Genomic DNA, 25,024 nt, shown 5'->3' with positions numbered 1-25,024 from the left:
TCCAGAGTTTCTAGTGAGAAATCTGCAGATGATTCTATTGTAGAGCCCTTGTATGTGATGAGTTACTTCTCTCTTGCTGCTTTTAAGATTCTCTCTCTGTCTTTGGTGTTTTCAGTTTGATGATAATGTGCCTAACTAGAGTTTTTTGAACTCCTTAGATATTTATGTTTATGTATTTCATCAAATTTGGGAAACTTTTAGTCATTATTTCTTCAAATAATCTCTCTACCCCCCTTTCACTCTCTTAGCCTTCAGGAAATCACCACAATGCATGTGTTGGTCTACTTGATGGTGTTTCACAGGTCCCTTAGGCTCCATTGACTTTTCTTCAATCTTTTTTTTTCTGTTCCTCAGAGTTAATAATTTTAATTGTCCTATCTTCAAGTTTGCTTATTCTTCTGTCTGTTCAAATCTAGCTTTGAATTCCTCTAGTAAATTTTTTATTTCAGTTATTATACCTTTCAGCTCCAGAATATATTTTTGGATTCTTTTTAGGTTTTCTATCTCTTTATTGATATTTCTATTTTGTTCATATGTCATTTTACTGGCTTTATACATGTCTTCCTTTAGTTTTTGAGCATCTTTAAGATAGTTGTATTGGAATTTTATCTAGTAGATTTGTCATCAGGTCTTCTTTTGGGAAATTCCTATTGATTTATTTTTTTATTTTGAATGAAGTATGTTTTTCCATTTCTTTATATGACTTGTTATTTTTTGTTAAATTGGCCATTTGAATCTAATAATGTGCTAACTCTAAAATTCAGACATTCTTTTTCTTAATGTTTGCTGAGTTTTTTTTTAATTGTTGTAGGCGGTTTCTGTGCCAAAGATTGGTCTAAGGCATAAAATTAAGACCTTCTCAGGTATTTTCTGAGCCTGTGTCTTTCCTTGGGCATGCACAGTGACTTTGTAACTTTCCTATATATGCAGTTGCTTTTGAATGTCCTTGTCCTCCATGACTGGCTCCCAAAAGGGAAAAGGGAGAAAAATAAAGGAGAGAAGAAAGCAACATCCCTTTAAATCCTCTGAAAATCACTTTAGTCAGAAGGCAAGAGTCTAGCAACAATGGGGGAGGTATGATGAGAATAGCCAGACTGTCTGTACTTCTGTGATAAGAAGCAGCAATTCGTGATCAGAACACAGATCCACAGTATTTGAATGACACAGCCCTTTTTGTCCACTTTGGCTTCTTCAAGCAATGTGTAAGCTGCTCCAAGAACATGTGCACAGCTGTCTGCCATGGGGTTGAGGTTTGTGGGACAGGTTGCCCTACCTGCTAAGATATGAGCTGAAACTGACCTACATTAATCACAATTTACTGTCCAAGCCTTTATTTGGAAGCTGCAAGTCTTCAATAAACTCCAGGTTTCCAAAATGATTACATTAGACAGGTTCTGAAAATGTAATTGTTGTAGGGGTAGGGATGGGGAGATAGATTCCTAGTGCTTTTTACTCTACCATATTTTTAGAATTCTCTTAGAAATTCTAACTTTTCTAGCTTTATCTGTTAAATAAGAGGTTAGATAACATTGGTTTATAATTTTTTAATCACTCTTAGCCCTCTACTCTATTAAGATGCTTAGAAGGAAAATAACCGGAAGAATTGTCTAATTACAGTTTCAACATGACAGGCACGTATATACATCAGAGTACATTTACATGCAAGATAGACTTAAATGAAGGTTTAATTAAAGGGAAGGGTTTTTAAAATAATTTTTATAGGACTATCTATATTGGTTGAGTTTGTGGACTACATAATTTTAGGGGCTTCAGTGTCAAGTGCACATTCAGTTTGTGGCACCAAAATGAGACATCAGTTGAACACTCTAAGCTCTGAAATTGGGAGACATTCTGTTGTTGGAATGCTGAGCTATCACAGCCCAACCATCTAAATATCTGTTTGCCCAGTTGTCAAGATTTCCTTATATGTTTCCTGCCTACTTGCTACTACAATGACTTCTAGAGGGTAAGAATCAGAGAAGAGTTCTGGTGACAAAATGGAAAGTGGTTATGCAGTTTCAAAAAAAATACAGTGTTCATTCTGACAGGTAGGACACAACTTTGAGTAAGGAAAAGCAGTTGCCATTTAAAAAAAAAAAACATTTGGACTAAAAATCTTGAAAAATTTTGGCAGTAAGAATTATGAGATTGGGAAAATATGTAGTAAAGGAAGTGGTGGAAACCCCATCCCTAGAGCCATTTGAAAGTCAGTGGATAAGGAAGTAGAAAATCTATTCTAGGAAAGAATCCTTCACTGATTCTCCTGGGCCTGAGAGATGATATAATGGGTCTCTTCCATCTCTGATTGTTACAGTTCTCAGACTTTATGTATTTTCCAGGGTTTTATAATGCTGCTGTTAGACCAGGCTGCCCACCTCCCCACTAAAATAAAATAAAAAAAAATCTGACTCCAAACAAACCCTAAACTAGTTGCTCCAAGGAGTGTAAAGATATACCCTAATGGAAATTGTGAATCATAAAATTCTCCAGTGTGAATTTCATTATTCCCTGAAGATTGTCTACCAAGATGAGAGACATCATCATCATTTTACTTTATTTATCTGTTTTTCTCTTTCTGGTACATTTTCATTTCAGGAGAGAAAAACCAATGGGACAACAAATTCTCATAGCACTGGCTGAAAAGGATCTGTAATTTTTTTCATGCTGTCCACTGATTTTCCAAAGAACCCTGGCTCTCTTTGTGATGACTCAGGAAGTGGAGGATTAGTGCACAGCCAGGGTAAAATAAGACCTCCATATTTGCCATTTGAATGCAGAGAATATGAAAAGACTTCTCTGAATCCCAAGAACTGAAGAAATTGTTGGGTCCTTTCAGTAAAGTGTGTTTAAGAAGCATGTGTGAATGAGTGTTGCTTATGCATGCAGGTGTTGTTAATTGTGTTTTCACTCTTTTTTATAGATATCTTTGTGTTATCTGCCTACAGTTATAGACTCAGAGATGCCAGAAATCTGAGTCTCACCCAGACAATTTGGGAGTTCATTGTCTATTATATGTAATGTCTAAGAAATACCCTACTAGTTAAGGGCATTGCCTCCACTGCCCATTTTTCTTTGGCAGCATCTCCAAGGGTAACCTAGTAGCAAAACCTAGAACCTTGGCAAAAATTCAGAGAGAGAAATAGATATTTTCATGGAATCTGTATACAACACTAAATGTAACGGGGCTTTTGGAAAAAAAAATAAAAAGAGAGGGGTGGAAACCTGGTCTAACAATTGTCTCAGCCCTGTCTGGATTGTGGAAAAGATCCCATAGCCCAGGTACTGTTCCATTGTTACTTATTAAAATACACACATGTTGGAAACTTACTGTATATATAATTGCTGTATGTCCATGGTAAATTTTAAATTCTCTTTTTTCCCTCTTAGTAAGCATTCTAGAGACTTCCCACTTTAATTTGAAAAGAAGAGAAAATGTCATTTGTGTTGATGAGGGCTACAGTGTGCCCCTGGCGACCAGACATTCCGTACTGAAATCATTGCTGCTCCTAACTCCAGCGCCAGTAAATCTAGGACTAGTGGTGAAGGGGAGAGTGCAGAATGAAGCACTGTTTTCCACTCAGTTTTGCATGTTTACATTTTACTGCTAGAACCTCTCTTTTATTGATTCCTTTAGAATCTGGATTAGCAGAGCACCAGGAACCTTCATGTTTATCACATAATTTAAAATGGAATGAAACATACACCATCACAAAGCCCAGGTTTCGGATTGGGATTTTTTTTTTTTTGCTTTAAAAATGGCTTTTATTTCTATTTTTGCTTTATTTATTTTGTCTTCAACTTTCATTCTAAGTTCCAGGGTACATGTGCAGGATGTGCAGGTTTGTTACATACGTAAACATGTGCCATGTGGTTTGCTGCTCAGATCAACTAGGTATTAAGCCAAACATCCATTGGCTATTCTTCCTGATGTTCTCCCTCCCCTCAGACCCACTGAAAGGCCCCAGTGTGTGTTGTTCCCCACCATGTGTCCCCATGTCCTCATCATTCAACTACCATTTATAAGTGAGAACATAGGGTGCTTGGTTTTCTGTTCCTGCATTAGTTTGCTGACAATAACAGCTTCCAGCTCCATCCATGTCTCTACAAAGGATATGATCTAGTTCCTTTTTATGGCTATGTATTATTCCCTGGTGTATATTATCATATTTTCTTTATCCAATTGATTACTGAGGTGCATTTGGCTCAATTCCATGTATTTGCTACTGTGAACAGTGCTGCAGTGAACATATGTATGCATGTGTCTTTATTACAGAATCGTTTACGTTCCTTGGGGTACATACCAGTAACGGGATTGCTGGGTAAAATGGTATTTCTGCCTCTAGGTCTTTGAGGAGTTGCTGTTTGGTCTTCCACAGTGGTTGAACTAATCTACAGCCCAACAACAGCGTAAAAGCATTTATTTTTCTCTGTAACCTTGCCAGCATCTGTTGTTTATTGACTTTTTAATAATCACCATTCTGACTGGTGTGAGAGGGTATCTCATTGTGGTTTTGATTTGTATTTCTCTAATGATCAGTAATGTTGAGCTTTTTTTCATATGTAAATTGTGTGATTCCAACTCAGTGCTAACCCTCAACCTTCCTTGCCCTCCCCTCTTCCCCTCTCCTTCAGAAATGTCTGAATCTAGCTTTTCTTCAGAATACTTTCTCCAGGCAATGTTGGAGGCTTTTCTTTCCAACTTTCAGTCTTTTATCCTCTGTCTTGATCAATAAACATGTTCTTTTGCCTGTAGCCTAGAGCCAAAGCCTGTGTGTTAAAGTGATGGTGTCACAAAATGCCTGGTGATGTCATAAAGCACTGGGAGATCTGGCAAAAGCAGCAATCCTCATTTTTATGTCCCCAGAAAATTATTGGTACCCAAAGGGCCATCACATCTTCTGTCTATGCACCAGTTGTTGTAGAAATAGTGAGGGCCTAGTTAACTTTGTACATTTACATTTTTGACAAATTTCTATAAAAGACTGTGTAGAGAATACAGATTTAAGGAGCCGAAGTTATTAAAATGGGGTGGGGTGAGAGAAACTAGGCCAATAAAAGCAGACAACGTGGTTTTTTAATCCTTTCCACAGGAATTCAGGCAAAAGGGGAATAAAATAAATCTACAGGGTCACTTGTAACTCAGCTTAAACTAAGCTCAGGAAACTGAATAATATTTCTCAGAAGGCTGATTTATGCACTTAAAGTAACTAAGTCCCAGGTGTCATAGGAAGTAATACAACTTCTAGCAATGTCCTAGCCTGCATGCTCAAACTAACTGCCTAAATAAATTTCTAACTTCTCTTTAAAACATTTCAGAGTGAGTTCTTCTGGGACTGTTACAGCCCTAGATTCTCTGTTAGAAGGGGCTCCCTCAGTAAGAAAAGCCCAGGGACCTAAGTAGGTTCTGCATTATAAACAAATTGTGTTCCAAAGTTTGTCTGTGAATCATTTCTTTGGAAACCTAAACATATTTTCTTTACAGAAACAGAGGTAGACACAGTTAGGCTCCCTGGCTTTCATAATCCTCCAAAGTCTATTTAAACCATACGCAGGTCAAATCTCCTCTACTACATAAAAACCAGAGAACAGTCATATAATCACACAGACCAAGGGGGAGGGGATCAGATTTAATAAATGCATTTTTTTCATTTATTCTCTCCCACCTCCATTTATCCCTTAATTAGAAGAGGGTAAGTGATAGATTGAAATCTGGTATATGTCCTGATTGAGATTTCCAACACTTTCAAGGATTATAGCCACCAATGGCACAGGTTCTTTATTAACTAATTATGCTTAATTCATCTTTTATGACAGAGAAAATAGCTAGGAGAGTTGTTCATCAGAGAAAGGCAAAGGAAATATCTAGCAATTTCTATGGGGAACAAAAGGCCCTTTCAGGGGAGCTGTTATTGCTTTGTCAGGACATCTTGGGCGCTAAGTGTTTCAAAGTCAAATGTACTTGGAGCCATGAAGCTTCATTTTTCTTTTTGGTTCCAGTGACCTCACTCACCCAGGTCTTTATTAGGCATGCTAATAAAAAGTAAAATAAAAATGGTTTTGGCAATCTATGTCTTTTTTCCCCTCAAAAATGCCCTGAAGTGGTGGTATAGAGTGGAACTAACACATCCCAAATGCAGGCAGTCGGAAGGAGACAAAAGAGAAACAAAGGGCTGGATACCCCGCATACTGGATAAGAAGAGCCTGATAACACAGTTGACTGTATTTGGAATTTGCCTGTTTCCTTCTGTAAAGGAGACAGGGGGCTGAATAAAGTCCTTATCTAAGAAGTGTCAGAACCCTTGAACAATGTTATTACAAGGATGTTAGTGAAGCAGGGAGAACGTTTTGGCAGGTACAGATGGGATTATGTTTGACGGAATGTATTTTCTTGCTGTGTGTTAATCTGTGCCCTTCTAATATCAAGCCCTTAAGGAGTTTGGATAAAGCCTTTAGGGAACTCTCCTTTAACACTCGCTTTAGTATACGTTGAAAGGAATTTAGCATCTCAAATGTGACACGGATGGAACTACATAATTTCAGTGGACTGTTCGGGAGAAAATCACCCCAAAGCAGGCAACTCCTATTATAGCTGGAGAAATCTGGCTAAGCAAGAAATCTCTGGAATATTCCACATGAGACTAAGGGATAGGATGATGGATTTCAAACAGGTTACACCCAACGCCAAGTGAGAAGTCATTTGAAAGAATCCCAGCTGGATGTCACAGGCCCCTAATGAGAGAGCACAATGAAGCTAGTATATCCACACAAAAAAGTTTAATTCAAAGAGGACTCTAAGAGGGCATAGATAAAGCAGTTTGGAATTTCAGAGGAAAAAAGACCATTTCCATAAGGTCTTAAATCTTAACCCACTGATACAATGTAAAAGTCTTCTCTTCCCTCCATTTAAGTTCAAGCAAATTTTTAGTATAATTTAAACTCAAAAGATGAAGGGGAAAAAAAGTTTCCACAAGAGTTACTAAACCAGTAGTAAAAGAGAAGCAGTTTTTGTCTCCATAAAAATAACCTTGGAGTAGTAGTTCACAGCACCTGAAAAGCACACTACCATGTACTTAGCACCAAAGGAATATCAGATGAAGTGAGATTTCTAAAGTAATGCAGATCAAGGGCAAAGGGAATAGCTCATGGTCAAGAACAAATGTAAAGGAATGACATGGGTAAGTACAGAATCAAGAGAGTAACCCAGAGGGAGAGAAAATTCACTGGAATATGTGACAGACAGGAATTAGTGATCAAGAGGGAATACAGAACAAGAGAAAGGGAGATGTAGGGTTTTGAGAATGGACGGCAGGAGCTGTGGTTTTTATATTCCCTGATAAAGGAAATTGTGTCCAAACTTGGATAAAACAAACACTGTAAAGGAGAAACTGAAAGCCAAGATAGGTGAATCATTTCAAAAGCCATCTAGCTCCTAAAATACATCCAGATATTTAGGTCCAGATATATTTGACCTAATCTTCAGAGAAAACTTTGCAGCTGGGATTTATTTTTTAAATTATTTAAAAATATTTAGAGGGGGAGCTAAGATGGCTGACTAGATATAGCCAAGAAGGTCTTCTCCCACAAAAAGAGACCAGACTGTCAAGTAGGTTGACACACTCTGAACAGATCTTTAGAAAGAATTGAGATTGGACAGTGGAAGGACATGGACCATGGGCTGAATGGGGAGGAAGCTGGGAACTCTGCACAAGATTCCTGAGCAACCGGGCTCTTTCCTGGCCCGGAGCGACTCCTAGGGAAAAGATGAGTGAAACAGGTATAGAGTAGCCCACTCTCATAATAGACCTCTGGGATCCTAGCCACAGGAGAGTCCATGGCCCCCATGAACATCTGAGCTGACAGGGAGAACTTCTCAGAGAGTTGGCAGAGACAGAACTCCAGCCTATACACAGCCTCAAAGGTTTGGCATAGGAGTGGCTGGAGTAGAGTATGGCCAGAGCACCCATTCCCCAGGCTTTCCATATTCCCCTAGGTGGTTCTAGCCTTTGTTGGCTGTCTGACCTAGACAGAACAGGGCTGCCTTGTCCCCTGGATAGGGCCAGTCTGACCTGAGCACCCCCTGTCTTCCGCCTCTTCCAGGGTTCCTATGAGGCCACATCTGCTTGCAGTGCAGCCTCAGCTTGCCAGTGGCCACTGCCATATCTCTTTACCCAGCAGAAGCAGACCCTGCCTAACAGAGAACTTTTGCAGATAGACCCCCAGTAGAGCACACTTGCTTTCAGCCTCCCCTGGCTGCTCCACTAGTGTACAAACGTGTGAAACCCCACTACTCCACAAACATGTATATATGTGGGGACCCTTACAATCCCACCAGAGTGCTTTTGCTGGCAGCCTCCATCAGAGGGTTGTTGTCAGCAGACTGGGAACACCTCGATGCCTCTAGCATAGCAAGTGCTTAACCTGGAGGGACCAGAGAACAAAGCTGCTGGCCTGATCCCAGCCCTGCAAAATTAGAGTGAGGGAATACCGAGCTGAGCTTTGGTCCCCTGAAAGCATTCAGAAATGAAGCCCATCAGCTAAACCTGACTTATATCATGGTCAAACCCTCAAAGACAGCAAAGAATATAAAAGCAAAAAGCTTCATTTGAAATACAGCAACTTCAAAGATTCAAAGAATATCAGCCCACACAGATGAGAAAAGAAACAACACAGAAATTCCTGCAACTCTAAAAATCAGAGTGTCTTCTTATCTCCAAACAACTGTACTAGTTCCCCAGCAATGGTTCTTAACTAGGATGAAATGGCTGAAATGACAGACGTAGAATTCAGAATCTCTACGGCAAGAAAGCCCACTGACATACAGAAGGTTGAAACCCAATCCCAGGAACATAGGAAATCAGTCTGAGTTGAAAGATGACATAGCCATTTTAATAAAGAACCAAACTGAAGTTTTGGAAATGAAAATTGTACTACAGGAATTTCAGAATTTAATTAGAAGATTTAACAGAATAGATTAAGCTGAAGAAAATCTCAGAGCTTGAAAGCAATTCCTTCAAATTAATGGAGGCAGACAAAAGTTTTAAAAAATGATTTTAAAAATGAGTGAAACCTCTGAGAAATATGGGATTATATAATGAAACCAAACCTTTCATTCATTGGCACGTTCCTGACAAAGACGGATGGGAGCAAGCAACTTGGGAAACAGTTTTGAGGATACTGTCCATGAAAATTTCACCTATCTCACTAGAGAGGTCAACATGCAAATTCAGGAAACCCAGAGAACCTCTGGTAGATGCTACACAAGATGACATATAGTCATCAGATTCTCCAAAGTCAACACAAAAGAAAAAATTTTAAGGGAGCTAGAGAGATGGTACAGGTTTCCTACAGAGGGAACACTATGAGGCTAACAGAGAATCATCAGAAGCCTTACAGGGCAGAAGAGACTAGGGGACTCATCTTTAAAGAAAAGAAATTCCAAACTAGAATTTCATATCCAATCAAACTAGGCTTTATAAATTTATAAGGATAACAAAATCCTTTGCAGACAAGCAAGTGCTAAAGGAATTCACTAACACCAGGCCTGCCTTACAAGAGGTCCTGAATGGAGTGCTAAACATGGGAACAAAAGACTGATAACCTGCCACCCACAAAAACACACTTAAGTAAATAGATTATTGACCCTATAAAGAAACAGTACAATGCAAGTCTACATAACAACCAGCTAACTACATGATCCCAGAATCAAATTCTCAAATATTAACATTGAATGTAAATGGGCTAAACACCCCATCTAAAAGACACAAAGTGGCAAGTTGGGTAACGGAAAAAGACCCAGCTGAGTGCAGTGGCTTATGCCTGTAATCCCAGCACTTTGGGAGACTAAGGTGGGTAGATCACTAGAGTCCAGGAGTTCAACACTAGCCTGGCCACTATGGTAAAACACAATCTCTACTAAAAATACAAAAGCAGTGGCACATGTCTGTTATCCTAGCTTCTTGGGAGGCTGAGGCATGAGAATCACTTCAACCTGGGAGGTTGCAGTGTGCCAAGATCATGCCACTGCACTCCAGCCTGGGTGACAGAGGGAGACTCTGTCAAAAAAAAAAAAAAAAAAAAGACCCAATTGTAAGCCCAACAATGCTGTCTTCATGAGATCCACATCAAATGCAATGACAACCGTAGGCTCAAAGTAAAGGGGTAGAAATGGAAAACAAGACAAATCAAACAAATGGAAAACAAGATAAAAAAAAAAAAAGCAAGTTGCTATTCTTATTTATTTCAGATAAAACAGATTTTTAAACCACCAATGATCAAAAAGGATAAATAAGAGCATTACATAGTGTTAAGAAGTTCAATTCAACAATAAGCCTTAAACTATTCTAAAGATATACATACCCAACAATGGAGCACCCAGATTTACAAAACAAGGTTTTAAAGACCTATAAAGAGAATCGACCACAAAATAATAATGGGAGATTTAAACATCCCACTGACAGTGTTAGATCACCGAGGCAGAAAACTAACCAATATATTTTGGACTTAAACATGACACTTAACCAAATAAACCTAACAGACATCTACAGAATATCCCACCCAATAAGAACAATATACATTCTTTTCATCTGCATATGGCACATACTCTAAGACTGACCACATGCTCAGCCTTAAAGCAATTCTCATTAAATTCAAAAAAAAAAAAAAACACCACAAAAGCTGACCAACCACACTCTTGAACCACAACTCAATAAAAATAGAAATTAATGTGAAAAAAATCTCTCAAACCATACAATTACATGGATATTAAACAATCTGCTCCTGAATGACTTTTGGTAAAGAATGAAATTAAGGCAGAAATCCAAAAATTCTTTGTAACTAATGAAAACAAAGATACAATATATTACAACCTCTGGGATACAGCTAAGCAGTGTTAAGAGGAAAGTTAGCACTGAACACTTACATCAAGAAGTTAGAAATATCTCAAATTAACAGCCTAATATCACTCCTAGAACTGAACAAAGCTGTGACACAAAATTCATACAAAAGGTCAATGAAACCAAAATTGGTTATTTAAAAGAAAAAATAAAGTTAGTAGACCACTAGCTGATTAATAATAAAAAGAGAAGATCCAAATAAATGCAATCAGAAATAACAAAGGTGGCATTACCACTGATCCCACAAAAATGCAACAGAACCTCGGAGACTATTATGAACACATCTATGCACAGCATACAAACTGGAAAACCTAGAAGAAATAAATTCCCACAAACATACAACCTCCCAATATTGAACCAGGAAGCAACTGAAATACTGAACAGATCCATAATTAGTTTTAAAATTTAATCAGTAATAAAAAACCTCCCAACTAGGAAAAGGCCTAGACTGGACACATTCACAGCCAAATTCTGCCAGACATAGAAAGAAGAGCTAATACCAATTTTGCGGAAATTATTCCAAAAATCATGAAGGAAGGACTCCTTCCTAGATCATTCAATGAGACCAGCATCATTCTGATACCAAAACCTGGCAGAGACAAAACAAAAGAAAGCTTTAGGTGACTATTCCTGATAAATATACATTTAATGCTCCTCAGCAAAATGCTTGCGAATCAAATCCAGCAGCACATCAAGAAGCTAATCCCTCACAATCAAGTAGGCTTTATCCCTGGCAAAAAAAAAAAAAAAAAAAAAAAAAAATTGTTCAACATAAACAAATGAATAAATGGGATTCATCACATAAACAGAACTAAAAGCAAAAACAACATAACCATCTCAATAGTTTCAGAGAAGACTTTCAATAAAATTCAACATCTCTTCATATCTAGAACTCTCGAAACACTAGGCACTGAAAGAACATACCTCAAAATAAGAACCATCTATGACAAACTCACAGCCAACATCATACTGAACAGGTGAAAGCTGTAAGCATTCCCTCTGAGAACTGGAGCAAAACAAGGATGCCCACTCTTACCACTCTTATTCAATAAAATACTGGAAGTCCTAGCCAAAGCAATTAGGCAAGAGAAAGAAATAAAAAGACATCCAAATAAGAGAGGAAGTTAAACTGTCTCTCTTTACAGATACTATGATTCTATCCCTTAGAAAGCACTGAACACTCTGCCCAAAGGATCCTAGAATGTAAAAACAACTTCAGTAAAATTTCAGTATACAAAATCAATGTACAAAAATCAGTAGCATTTCTATACACCAGTAATGTCCAAGCTAATGTCAAATCAAGAATGTAGCCCCATTCGCAACAGTCACAAAAAGAATAAAATACCTAGAAATACATATAAAAAAGGATGTAAAAGTCCTCTACAACAAAAATTGCAAAACACTGCTGAAGGAAATCAGAGATAACAGAAACAAATAGAAAAACATTCCATGCTCATGGATTAGAAGAATGAATATTGTTAAAATGGTCATACTCCCCAAAGCAATTTACACATTCAGTGCTACTTCTGTCAAGCTACCAATGTTACTTTTCACAGAATCAGAAAAAAGTATTCTAAAATTTATGTGGAACCAAAAGAGATGCATAAATAGCCAAAGCAATCCTGCATAAGAAAGGTAAATAAATAAAGTTGGCCAGCACTTTGGGAGGCCAAGGCGGGCAGATCATGAGGTCAAGAGATCGAGACCATCCTGGCCAACATGGTGAAACTCCATCTCTACTAAAAAATACAAAAATTAGCTGGGTGTGGTGGCATGCACCTGTAGTCCCAGCTACTTGGGAGGCTGAGGCAGAAGAATTGCTTGAACCCAGGATATGGAGATTGCAGTGAGCCGAGATTGCACCACTGCACTCCAGCCTGGCACCTGGTGACAGAACAGGACTCTATCTCAAAAAAATAAAGTTGGAGGCATCACATGACCCAATTTCAAACTACACTGCAAAGGTACAGTAAGCAAAACAGCATGGTACTGGTATAAAAACAGACACATAGACCAGTGGAACAGGTTAGAGAACACAGAAGTAAAGCTGCATATTTATAATCATCTGATCTTCAACAAAGTCAACATTAATAAGCAATGGGAAAAGGATTTGCTATTCAATAAATGGAGCTGGGATATCTGCCTAGTTATATGCAGAAGATTGAAATTGAATGCCTTCCTTTTACCTTACACAAAAATCAACTTAAGATCAATGAAAGACTTAACTTGAAAACCTAAAACTTGGAAAACACTAGAAGAAAACTTAGGACATATACTTTTGGAGTTAGGCCTTGGTAAAAATTTCATGATAAAGTCTTCAGAAGCAATTGCAACAACAACAACAACAAATAGATAAGTGGGACCCAAATAAAATAAAGAGCTTCTGCAGAGCAGAAGAAAGCTCTTTGTTGTTTCAGTAGAGTAAACAACAACCTACAAAATGGGAGAAAATTATTTTCAAACTATGCATCTGACAAATGTCTAGTATCCAGAATCTATAAGGAACTTATATACAAATCAACAAACAGAAAACAAACGTAATACAAGATGGGCAGATACTTCACAAAAGAAGGCATACAAGTGGCCAAAAAACATATGAAAAAATGCTCCACATCACTAATTATCAGAGAAATGCCAATCAAAACTACAATGAGATACCATCTCACACCACTCAGAATTGTTATTATTAAAATATCAAAAAAAAAAAAAACAGATGTTGGCAAGGTTGCAGAGAAAACGGAATACTTATATACTGCTTTGGGTAATGTAAATTAGTTCAGCCACTGTGGAAAACAGTTTGGAGATTTCTCAAAGAACTTAAAACAATCTCATTACTGGGCATATGCCAAATGAATAGAAATTGTTCTACGAAAAAGACACATTCACACATATGTTCATTGCAGTACTGTTCAAAATGGTAATGGAATCAACCTACATTCCCATCAATGGTGGACTGGATAAAGAAAATGTGGTACATATACACCATGGAATACTATGTAGCCACAAAAAAGAACAAAATCATGTCCTTTTCAGCAACATAGATGACACTGGAGGCCATTATCCTAAGGAAATTAACACAGGAACAGAAAACCAAATACCACATCCTCTCACTTATAAGTGACAGCTAAATGTTGACTATATGAACACAAAGAGAAGAATAGTCACCAGTGCCTACTTGAGGGTGGAGGGTAGGAAGAGGGTCAGAGTCAAAAAAACAGCTATATGCCCATTTCCTGGGTAATGAAATAGTTTGTACACCATTCCACAGTGACTCACAGTTTATCCATGTAACAAACCTGCATATGTATCTCCTGAACCTAAAACAAAAGTTGAAATTAAAAGTAATTATAGAGTCATAGGAAGGCACAAAGAAACATACAGGGAGGCTCTGTGCAAATTTCTCCCAGCCTCTCCCAGTGTTTGCAGATATAATTTTTAAAAGCACTGATGTTCTTTTCTGAGGATTTATAAAGAACAGCAGGAATGCTACCAACAGACCAAATGATGAACAAATATTTTCAGAATTTTCAAAAGTCTCAAGAAGGTAGTTTCTAAAATCTATTCTTTTGTGGTCATTAATAGATGTATGTTCAATTCTAGAAATGGTTGATTAATTTTTTGATTTTGTATGATGCAACTATCCTAGGAAGCAGAATAATCTCACTGTGAACAAGTTGGATCACTTATTTCTTGAGAAAATTTCTTGGCTGATAACCCAAATTACTCTTTGTCCACATTGTATTTGCTTTGTCTCAACATGTTTAAAATCCTCTTTCACTGTATATCTATTGACAAATTGGTTTTAACTGTAGTTAGTTGAGTTTATAGCAAGATACTAATGAATCAGGATCGCAATGGAAAGCATGTCTAGCAGCATGTCACAGGGCTTTGAACAAACTAATGATGACTGGACAAAAATGGAAAATGACCTTGATTTTTGGAAGACTAGGTTGAAAACACCACAGTGAATTTTGATTATTTTAGAAGAACCATACTATAGAACTACAGGATATGAGAAATGTGTTTTAGTAGCAATGATTGTGAAAACTTTGGAGTTCTAGTTGATTTTTCAATATGAATCATGTGGGGAAAAAAACTGAGTAAGTTTAGATATTATGCATCCAGCGCAAGAGACGATAAAGTCACACTGTAGTTTGAACTGTCAAAACCTACCTGGAATATTGTGATCAACTACAAGTCCCAATTTTAAGGATATAGACAAATCATTACTCACCTAAAGAAAGGTGGAGCCAGGAATGGTGGCTTATGCCTGTAATCTCAGCACTTGGGAGGCTGAGGTAGAGAATTGCTTGAGTTCAGGTTTTCAAGACAAGCTGGGGCAACAAAGTAAGACACTATCTCTACAAAATAAAAATAAAAAATTAGCCAGGCATGGTGGCATGTGCCTATAGTCGCAGTTACTTGGGAGGCTGAGGCAGGAGGATTGCTTGAGTTCAGGAGTTCAAGGCTGCCTTGAGCTATGATCACACGACTGCACTCCAGCCTGGGTGACAGAGCAAGACTCTGGTTCTAAATTTAAAAAATAAAGACAGAGAAATAGAAAGGTGAGGGTTTTAGATATACTGTTTCATTATTATTATTATTATTATTATTAATTATACTTTTACGTTCTGGGGTACAACTGCAGAATGTGCATGTTTGCTACATAGGTATACACGTGCCATGGTGGTTTGCTGCACCCATCAACCCGTCATTTACATTAGGTATTTCTCCTAATGCTATCCCTCCCCTGTCCCCCTACCCCCTCACAGGCCCCAGTGCGTGATGTTTCCCTCCCTGTGTCCATGTCTTCTTATTGTTCAACTTCCGCTAATGAGTGAGAACATGAGGTGTTTGGTCTGTTCTTGTGTTAGTTTGCTGAGAATGATGGTTTCCAGTTTTATCCATGTCCCTGCAAAGGACACGAACTCATCCATTTTTATGGCTGCATAGTATTCCGTGGTATATATGTGCCACCTTTTCTTTATCCAGTCTATCATTGATGGGCATTTGTGTTGGTTCCAAGTCTTTGTTATTGTGAACAGTGCCACAATAAATATGTGTGCATGTGTCTTTATAGTAGAGTGATTTATAATCCTTTAGGTATATACCCAGGAATGGGACTGCTGGGTCAAATGGTATTTCTAGTCCTAGATCCTTGAGGAATCACCACACTGTCTTCCACAATGATTGAACTAGTTTACACTCCCACCAACAGTGTAAAAGCATTTCTGTTTCTCCACATCCTCTCCAGCATCTGTTGTTTCCTGTCTTTTTAATGATCTCCATTTTAACTGGCGTGAGACGGTATTTCAATGTGCTTTTAACGCATTTTTCTAATGACCAGTGATTATCTTTTATTTTCATGTTTGTTAGCTGCATAAGTGTCTTCTTTTGAGAAGCGTCTGTTTATATCCTTTGTCAACTTTTTGGTGGAGTTGGTTGGTTTTTTTTTTTTTTCTTGTATATTTGTTTAAGTTCTTTGTGGATTCTGGGTATTAGCCCTTTGTCAAATGGATAGATTACAAACATTTTCTCCCATTCTGTAGGTTGCCTGTTCACTTCGATGATAGATACTTTTGCTGTGCAGAAGCTCTTTAGTTTAATTAGATCCCATTTGTCAATTTTGAAACACTTTTTAAAAAGAGATATTGAAGTAGCTGGATTTGTCATAGTGTCTTCATATAAAGGAAGAGCTATCATATCATAGATTAGAAAATTCTCTGTTGCCTAAGATATAGAAATAGTCTGAAAACATGGAAGATGCAATAAATAATCTTAAGTTAATCTAAGGAAAATATTTTACAAGCTAGAGACAGGGTCAGACATCATATTTTAGTAGATCAATTGTTTTGAGTATTTGAAACATAAGAGAAAGCTGTGGAAGAAAGATGTACATTTTGGAATCAGCCTATATTTTAAATTATATAACTGGGGAATGTGGGTACAGCAGATGTGCACTTCCTGGGATATGTTTTATACTAGGCTATCTTTAACCAGCTACAGGGAACCCAACTTTTGTTTGCATGTGCAATTCTTAGGGAGATTATCTATAATTAATAGTCCTCAGTATTCTAAAGATCCCATAACCACAAAATTTAAACTTTCCTTCCATATAGTCAGAAAAAAATTTGACCAACAAAAGGGCACTTGAGGTGCACTAACTTTTAAAGTGCAGGCAGAGGAATGAGAAGAAACAATCAGAGAACCTTAAGAACACTGGGTAAAAATACAGTGACAGAATTCAATGAAAGGAAATGTAGTGGTGAGAGTAACCAGCAGTTCAAATGCTTTGGAAAGGTTTCATAAGACAAAACTCATGATATACCTTGAAGACGTAAGGCATACATATCAAACGAGGTAAATGATATGCAAAGCAACAACACCAGAGCTGTCAGGAAGCCAACTGGTAGACTAATTTAAAATAAGTGGTGCAGAAAAAGCTGTGAGGTCAGAAGAAGGAAAATTTTAGGAGAGAGCTGGAGGTTGAATGAAACCCTTGTACAGATGGTCAAACATAAACTAGATCTGTGAGTCACTACAATTTTTCTTTTATTCCAGTGAAAGGCATTTTTATAGTTAAACTTCTTTCCTCTTATTCTGTCTTCTGAGTAAAAAACATCCTTCTCAGAAGTACCTACCTTTTTGAAAATGACTATTACATCTCTCTTGACCTTCTTGCCTCTAATTTCAAGAGTTATCTCCAATGAAGAGCCTTATAGAACTTGATTAGCAGTCAGGATTTGACTTGAGAGGAAATGAAGAGCCTCTTCCAGATTCTGAGTGAGTTGTTTGATGACCCCCTTAAAAGTTTAAAGAGTAGCATTTTGTGTCACAGTATTTCATGCAGAAAAGATTGGAGGAAAGACCAAATGCAAGTCTCTTATGCTTGGTCTCTGGCCACAGCAGTGGAAATGCAGAGTAAGCAGCAGACCTGAGAAACACTGACAAAGAGGGATTGCAGAGCTTAGTCATGAACAGGATGCGTGCTCGATGAGATATCAAAGATTGAACTCTCCTTGACTGTAATGATTTTAGCAGCCCCAGTGCTCAGATGAGTGCAATCTGGAGTAAAGTCCAGCACTCAGTTGCCACATCTTTTTATTACACAAGCAGTACAAACCTGTAACAGACAACCATAGAAGGGATTATGAAAACCCATAGCACACCCATGACAGCATCCAGAGCAAGGAAGAGCAAAGGAACCTCTTGACTGGATTTTGTTTTCTGGTTTCTGAAATGAAAGTGGAAATGTCCAAAAGGATCTGAGGGTCTCTTACAGAGTTTGGTTCAGAAAATCCTCTAAGAATTACCTTAGGAAGCCCAAGGAGCTATGTGTCAATCCTCTGTCCATCCGTTTCTTTGTAATTGTTGTTGTTCGTTTTTGAGGCAAGGTCTCACTCTGTCACCCAGGCTAGAGTGTGGTATGATTACAAGTCATTGCAGCCTTTACTTTCCAGGCTCAAGCAATCCTCCCACTTTAGCCTCCCAAGTAGCTGGGACTATAAGAACACACATCGTTGTTGTCGTTGTTGTAGTAGTAGTATTCGTAGAGACAGGGTTTCACCTTGTTGCCCAGGCTGGTCTCAACTCCGGGGCTTAAGCAGTTGTCCTGCCTTGACCTCCCAAAGTGCTGGGATTACAGGCATGAGCCACCACACTCAGGGGTCTGTCCATCTCTGAATGGGAATGAGATAATAGAGAAGTGTGGGATAAAGGGACACTTCATTTGGAAGAAAGGGCACTAATTACCTGGTGCTAAGTATCTGAACTGAAATTGACACTTGTTGAGCCTCTACTAGGGATTAGGGAGTTAATGTACCTTGTTTACTGTCTTAGTTACCAATAGTCCTTGGAAACACTCTATTCCCATAGAGAAATAAACAACCTACCTGTACAGGATGCGTGTATCCTCTCAGAAAGAATGGTTCAAGAAAAAGAATCATGAGCCTTTGGGGGAAGGGCTACTTTTAGAATATAATCTGTGCAAAAGGGATGTTAACGTTAGACCTTATGAGCAAAGAATATTTGTTCACAGAGAGGGTAGGATCATAAGAGGTCTTGTGATCTCCTTCCTCTAGGAAGATAATGTACTTTTGTCATTATGCCTCCTTTTAAAACAAGGCAACCAGGCCCAGGTAGGAGAGCTGGAACTGAGACTGCAACTCGTTTCCTGCTCTGTGACACCTCCTACCAGGTTTCTCTAGCCGGCAAGTCTCTGCCAGAGTTTGTAAATCTAGAGGACCAGTGGCATAGCTCTCACCCTGACTTCTACATTTTGCTGGAATATTGGACCGATTTCTACTGTGAATGCACAAATTATCAATTTGCATGTGCTGACTTATTTGACCTCCACATATCTGACCTTTCCCATCCTAGTTGAAAAGATAGGACTACTGTATATCACTAAAGCTTCCTTAGTCCATGTGGAAGACTCAGTAATGACAGAGAGTGGGTAAGCCGCCTTCTCTCAGAGACGAGGCACTTGAAAGAGGTTGCCTGCTTCCAGAGCTGGCTGGAATATAAATGTAGGTGTATCCTTTCATGCTGGCTGGATTTAGCTGCATTCCCCAGGGGACTAATATTTCTTCTGAGGATTCTTTTCTTGAAATCCTTATGAATGTTTGAAAAGAGGTCCCTATAGAGAAAAATACCTCACTCACATGCACAAGGGCCTCTGAATTATGTTGCAATTTCTAGTGTGAATGCTATGTTAATGCAGTATCATGGGTGACGATGAAAATGCACCCAAGTCAAGAAATTCAATTTATGATTTCAGCAACAGTCTTAACTTCTCCCACTCTTGTAGGCTCAGTGCTTTATGTTATTGTAGTTCCCGTGAAATTTATGCCTCAGTGTGCATTGCAAGTGAGTTATGGCTACTCTGGGAACGTTAATTTTGCATTTCCTGACTTCTGTGTATTCAAAGGGACAAGCTTTCAAACTGGCCAACAAAATAGCACACCAGACCAGCTGATTCTGTGCACTTCCCTGTGCCTGTGGAATGGGAGTGAGAAGCCCTCATGGACGGGGCTTCTTTGAGTCTGTTCCTGGGCCTACATTTTACGGGAGCATGGCTCAGGTGGGGAATATCCTGCCTTAGGTGGACATTCAATCCAGACTAGACTATGAGGTAATGGAAAAGGAAGACCACAGGGATACTTGTTACTTCCTCTTCTTTCTTGTTTTTCTTTAAAGACAGGGTCTTGCTCTGTCACCCTGGCTGGAGTGCAGTGGCGTGATCATAGCGCACTGTAACCCTGAACTCCTGGGCTCAAGTAAGTTGAGCCCAGGAGTTGTTGTTATTGATAGCTATCATTTATTGAGCACCTATTCTATGCCAGGAATTGTTCTAAATATTTCACTTATGTGTTTCATGTTGCCTTTTAGCAACCATTTGAGGTAGGTTTTATCATCCCAGCACTGAGTGAGATAGACTAGACAGTTGTAAGTTGCTCAAGGTCCCCTGACTAGAGAGTCAGGGTTCAGATCTAATTCTATTGACCCCCATGACCATGCTCTACCCAGGATTGAGCATGTCCCCAAGTCCTGGGATGCAATTTCAGCTCAGCCCTCACTAGCTGTGTGATCTTCACTAGGACTTTAACCTTGGTTGTTTTCTTCTTTGGTGAGACAGGGATAATACACACCTAACTAACTTGTTGGCATAAGTAGGATCAAGTTTAGTTATGACTTTGCTATTTTTGTTGGCCCTCTCTGTTAAAGCCTTCAAGACCATAATGGTTGGTTCAGCCAAAGAGAAGTGGCCAAGTAAGAAGAGTCTATGTCTATTTACTGTTGGTTACATGTTAATGAGGGCCGACATTTTTGCCTGTTTTGTTCATATTTGTCCAGTGCCTAGAGGAGTGCTTAGTATAGAGACATTCAATATTGTTTGTTGATTAAATACGTTATTTTCATTAAGCCATCTCTCACCCCATGGTCTCTCGCCTGTGTCCTGCCATCTTAGGCACAGTTGTATGTTCTGGATATTGGATATTTTCTGTCTTCTTTCAAAAATTGTCTTGCCCAATCACTACAGCAACTTACTTTCTGCTTAGGAACACACATCCTGCTCCAGAAACAATTTAGTGTGTTTCTACTCTCGGGAATTTGCAAAACAACAGATGTTTTCTGCGTATCATATCTAAACCCACAGCAATTTGAATAGTGAGACTTCCTGATACTGTGCCAGGCTCTGAGGGTTAGATTTTGGAGACAGATATTTGGCACCCCTAAAATTTTAGTAGGCCTGGGTCCAGCCTTGTCCATGTCAGTATCAGTTGGGTCAAATTCACCAAGTCAGGCATTCCTGCCCTCAGGAGACCCAGCCACCCCACAAGCTGTGGCGTTTAAGAAGCACTGAAGTTTGTATATCCAGCGCATTTGTAATTGTGTTAGTAACAACTTCTGCCTTATGAAGAAGGTTTCCGAATGCCTTACCCTTTGAAGGGGCTTTTCAGGTTTCTGACATTAATTCTTGTGTTTCTCAGCCTTCCGGCCAAGAATCAGCCTCAATACCCTTCCAATTGTATCCACATCACCATCCACTACAGCCGAGGCTCTCTGCTGCTTTGTGATGTTGTCATCTTTCTCTTGCTCTGCTGGAGCAAATGATCCCAATATCCTTATCCTTACAGCAAGGCTTTAAAACTCACTCTTCCTGAAATGACTCATTGGCATTCCCATAAACCGTCCATTGCCTCTAGCTCACGAGGTCTCACTGCACTCTTGATTTCCTAGTAAGGCTGACTTCCTTCCAGGATGATGTTCTTGTTCCTGATAACTCCTAGACTCCCTCACTCCTCCCCTTCGTAGTTCACTAAGTATTCTTGCTTAGTTTTTCTCTGACATTAAAAAAGACCAGGTTATGAAACTAGTGAGCAAGTAACTTTTAGTGGTGGAAACAGGACCTTGAGGTTTAAATCACAACTTTGCCACTTAATATCTGGGTGAGGAACGAGTTGTTAATGCTCTTTTATACACGGTTTCTCATCTGTTGAATTAGACAACAATGCCCTTTTTGTGGGGATTGGCCTATCATTGGTAAGTGCTCATTGAATGTTTTGTATTCCTAGTGAATAAAAGTCATACTGTATATTTCCTGGAAGAAATACTTTATTGACAGTAAAAAATAAATTAAAAAAAAGCTGTCAGATTTTTTTCAAGGCACTGAGGGGGAAGAGACTGCAGAAATGAATATTGTCATCGCTGTGAAAATTACTGTTTATTAATTTTTTTTTTTGGATATGGAGTCTCACTCTGTCACCCAAGATGGAGTGCAATGCCGTGGTCTCGGCTCCCTGCAACCTCTGCCTCCTGGGTTCAAGTGATTCTCCTGCCTCAGCCTACCAAGAAGCTGGGATTACAGGTGCATGCCACCACGCTTGGCTAATTTTTTTTTATTTTTAGTAGAGATAGGGATTTACCATGTTGGCCAGGCTGGTCTCAAACTCCTGACCTTGTGATCCACCCGCCTTGGCCTCCCAAAGTGCTGGGATTACAGGCATAAGCTACTGCACCATGCCTAGTAATTTGTCTTTCTTTGTAATCAATAAAGTAAAGAGACATATTTTGGTTTTATACTGTTTGTGAGTATGTATGTGTGTGTGTTTCATTTGAGCTTTAAGATACTTTTTCTTGTCAGAAGCAGTATATTCATTCTTCCCTTTCAACAAAATTCTACAGAATGCCTATTGTGTGTCTTATACTCTGTGAAGTGGAGGCTAATGCAGACTCCTGTGCAAGTGAAATAGAAAATCACAATAAATGATTATAATCGGTTGTGACAAATGCCACCAGTGTCTCACAGAGAGTTGATTTTTGCAGCCTCCTGCTCCTGTTACGGGAAATGGAAGCATTTATGGGAGACATTCTGAAGGGGATTTCCCCCTGGCTCTTCTCCATGTCAGAAGGGGACATCTCCTTTGAAAAGTCTCATATTCTGGGAAGACAGAGCTATCCAGAAAGCAACTAGCTGAAGCCTTGGGCAGTTGTAGGGGAGGGGAGGGAGGGCACTCGGGATTGTTGTTCTAATTATTTAAAAACCCTCAGAAGATTTCAAAACCCAGGGAGAGTGTACCATGAATATGAAACCAGTTTTTTTTTTTGTTTTGTTTTCGATTTCTGTTTTCTCCACACATTTTTAGGGATGCAGAGGGGATGGATGACGGGTGGTGTGATGTCACCAGTATATGGTATCAAAGGAAAGGGCTCTGTGTAACAACCATGGCTAGTCTACCTAGCAAGTCTAAACAAGGGCTATTCATGTGTTTGTTCTGGTAGCTGAAGATATCTTTGGAATCTAAGATTCTACATGCACATATGTACACACAGGTACCTATATGGGGGGTCCTCATTCCTTAGCTAAATGCCATCTCACACCAAGTTAATCGAAAACAGTCTCAGTATCTCGGTTGGTAAATTAAATGGATCCCATGCCACCACCCACCCCCAACATAACATACACACACACACACACACACACACACACACACACACACACACAGATACACACACACACACAATGCAGATACATTCTTTCCTTTTCTCTTTTCTTTCTTCTTTCCTTCTCTCTTTTTCTCTTTCTCCTTCCTTCCTTCTCTCTCTCTCTCTCTCTCTCTCTCTCTCTCTCTTTCTCTCTCTCTCTTTCTCTCTTCTTTCCTTTTCTCTCTGATACCCAGGCTATAGTGCAGTGGTATAATCATGATCATAGCTCACTGCAAGACTCAAACTCCTGAGCTCGAGTGATCCTCCTGCCTCCGCCTCCCAAGTAGCTGGGACTACAGGCGAGCAACATGAAGCCTGGCTAATATTTTATTTGTATTTTGTAGAGACGAGGTATTTCTATGTTGCCCAGGCTGGTCTTGGACTTTTGGGCTCAAGAAATTTTCCCACTACAGCCTACAAAAGTGCTAAGATTGCACGTGTGAGCCACCCACCATACCAGTCGCAGATACATTCTTATAGCAAACTTTCCTCCTTAAATTTTTGGGATAGTCCAAATTCTAAATGTTCTGCTTCGTTTTCAGACTTTGTGTCAAACCACATGTCCTGATTTGGCCCTTACAATTATACAATCTTTACATGAATATTAAATTTCAGCATTTCTCTAGGACATTCAATAGTTTTTTTATTGGCATTGCTTTGCTGTCCCAATAGCCCTGGTTTTCTTTTTGTCCTTGGTAGCCTCCATCCCACATTCAGCTCTGCTCTTCAATATTCTCTTATGAACTGTCTCTCCAGGGATTGGTGGCTCCCATCCTGATGTCACCATTTGACCTAAAGTAGTGTTATGGTTAAGTAAGATCAGGAATGCGACAAGACAATGCCCCAGAGGTCATCCCAGTTCTGTAGTTTGTTTCCAGGTCCTTTTCATGAGTGGATTGTGAATAGCCAGGAAGGTAGAGGTTAGCTGTTCCTATGATCTTAAGTTCTCTACTCTAATTATGCATCGTGTTGTGCCACCTGGAGTAAGTCACGCAGCCCCTCTGTGGCTCAGATGTCTTCATCTGAAAAAGGGGATACAATTAGTACCAGCTTCATGATGTTGCTGCAAGGATGAGGTTAGTTAATACATTTAATTAGAGCAGTGATTGGAAAATAGAAGGCGTGATATAAGTATTTACTTTTAATGTTATTACTGCTACTAGCACTATTATAATTCATCAATATTAGTAGAACTGCTAAGTTTGCAGTGACACAAGCCCTCTTAGAAAGCTCATATGAGCAGAGGAAAGAAGGAAGAGAGAAAGTAAGAAGCCAACTTTAACAAAGACCAAGACACTCCTCTTCCCTCCACACTGAACAGGTTAGATGAGGGTATCATGACCTGTTTGGATTGCAATGGCTGTTCCAGCAGCTGCAATCTGTTCTAAAATTTACCCTTTTTTCTCCTTGTTTGCCTCTGCTTGTATGGCCTCCTCGCCCCTCACCACATTGCTATCTGTCTCTATTTACTCTGACTCAACCAGCAGGCATCTCAAAACTCAACACAGGGAAATCCACAGCCAAGCATCACAGCTTTATCTCTTGTCTTTGCTTCTCACTCTCTGTGGCACAACGTTCCTTCCAGTGCAGTTGTGCGTCTCTATTAACACCTCGGTGGCTCCCCCCCTCACCCCATTAACTCT

The sequence above is a fragment of the Sapajus apella genome, unplaced genomic scaffold, assembly GCF_009761245.1.
Source record: "Sapajus apella isolate SASKATOON/1434 unplaced genomic scaffold, GSC_monkey_1.0 scaffold21, whole genome shotgun sequence".
Lineage (NCBI taxonomy): Eukaryota > Metazoa > Chordata > Mammalia > Primates > Cebidae > Sapajus > Sapajus apella.
Note: the sequence above shows the minus strand (reverse complement) of the source record.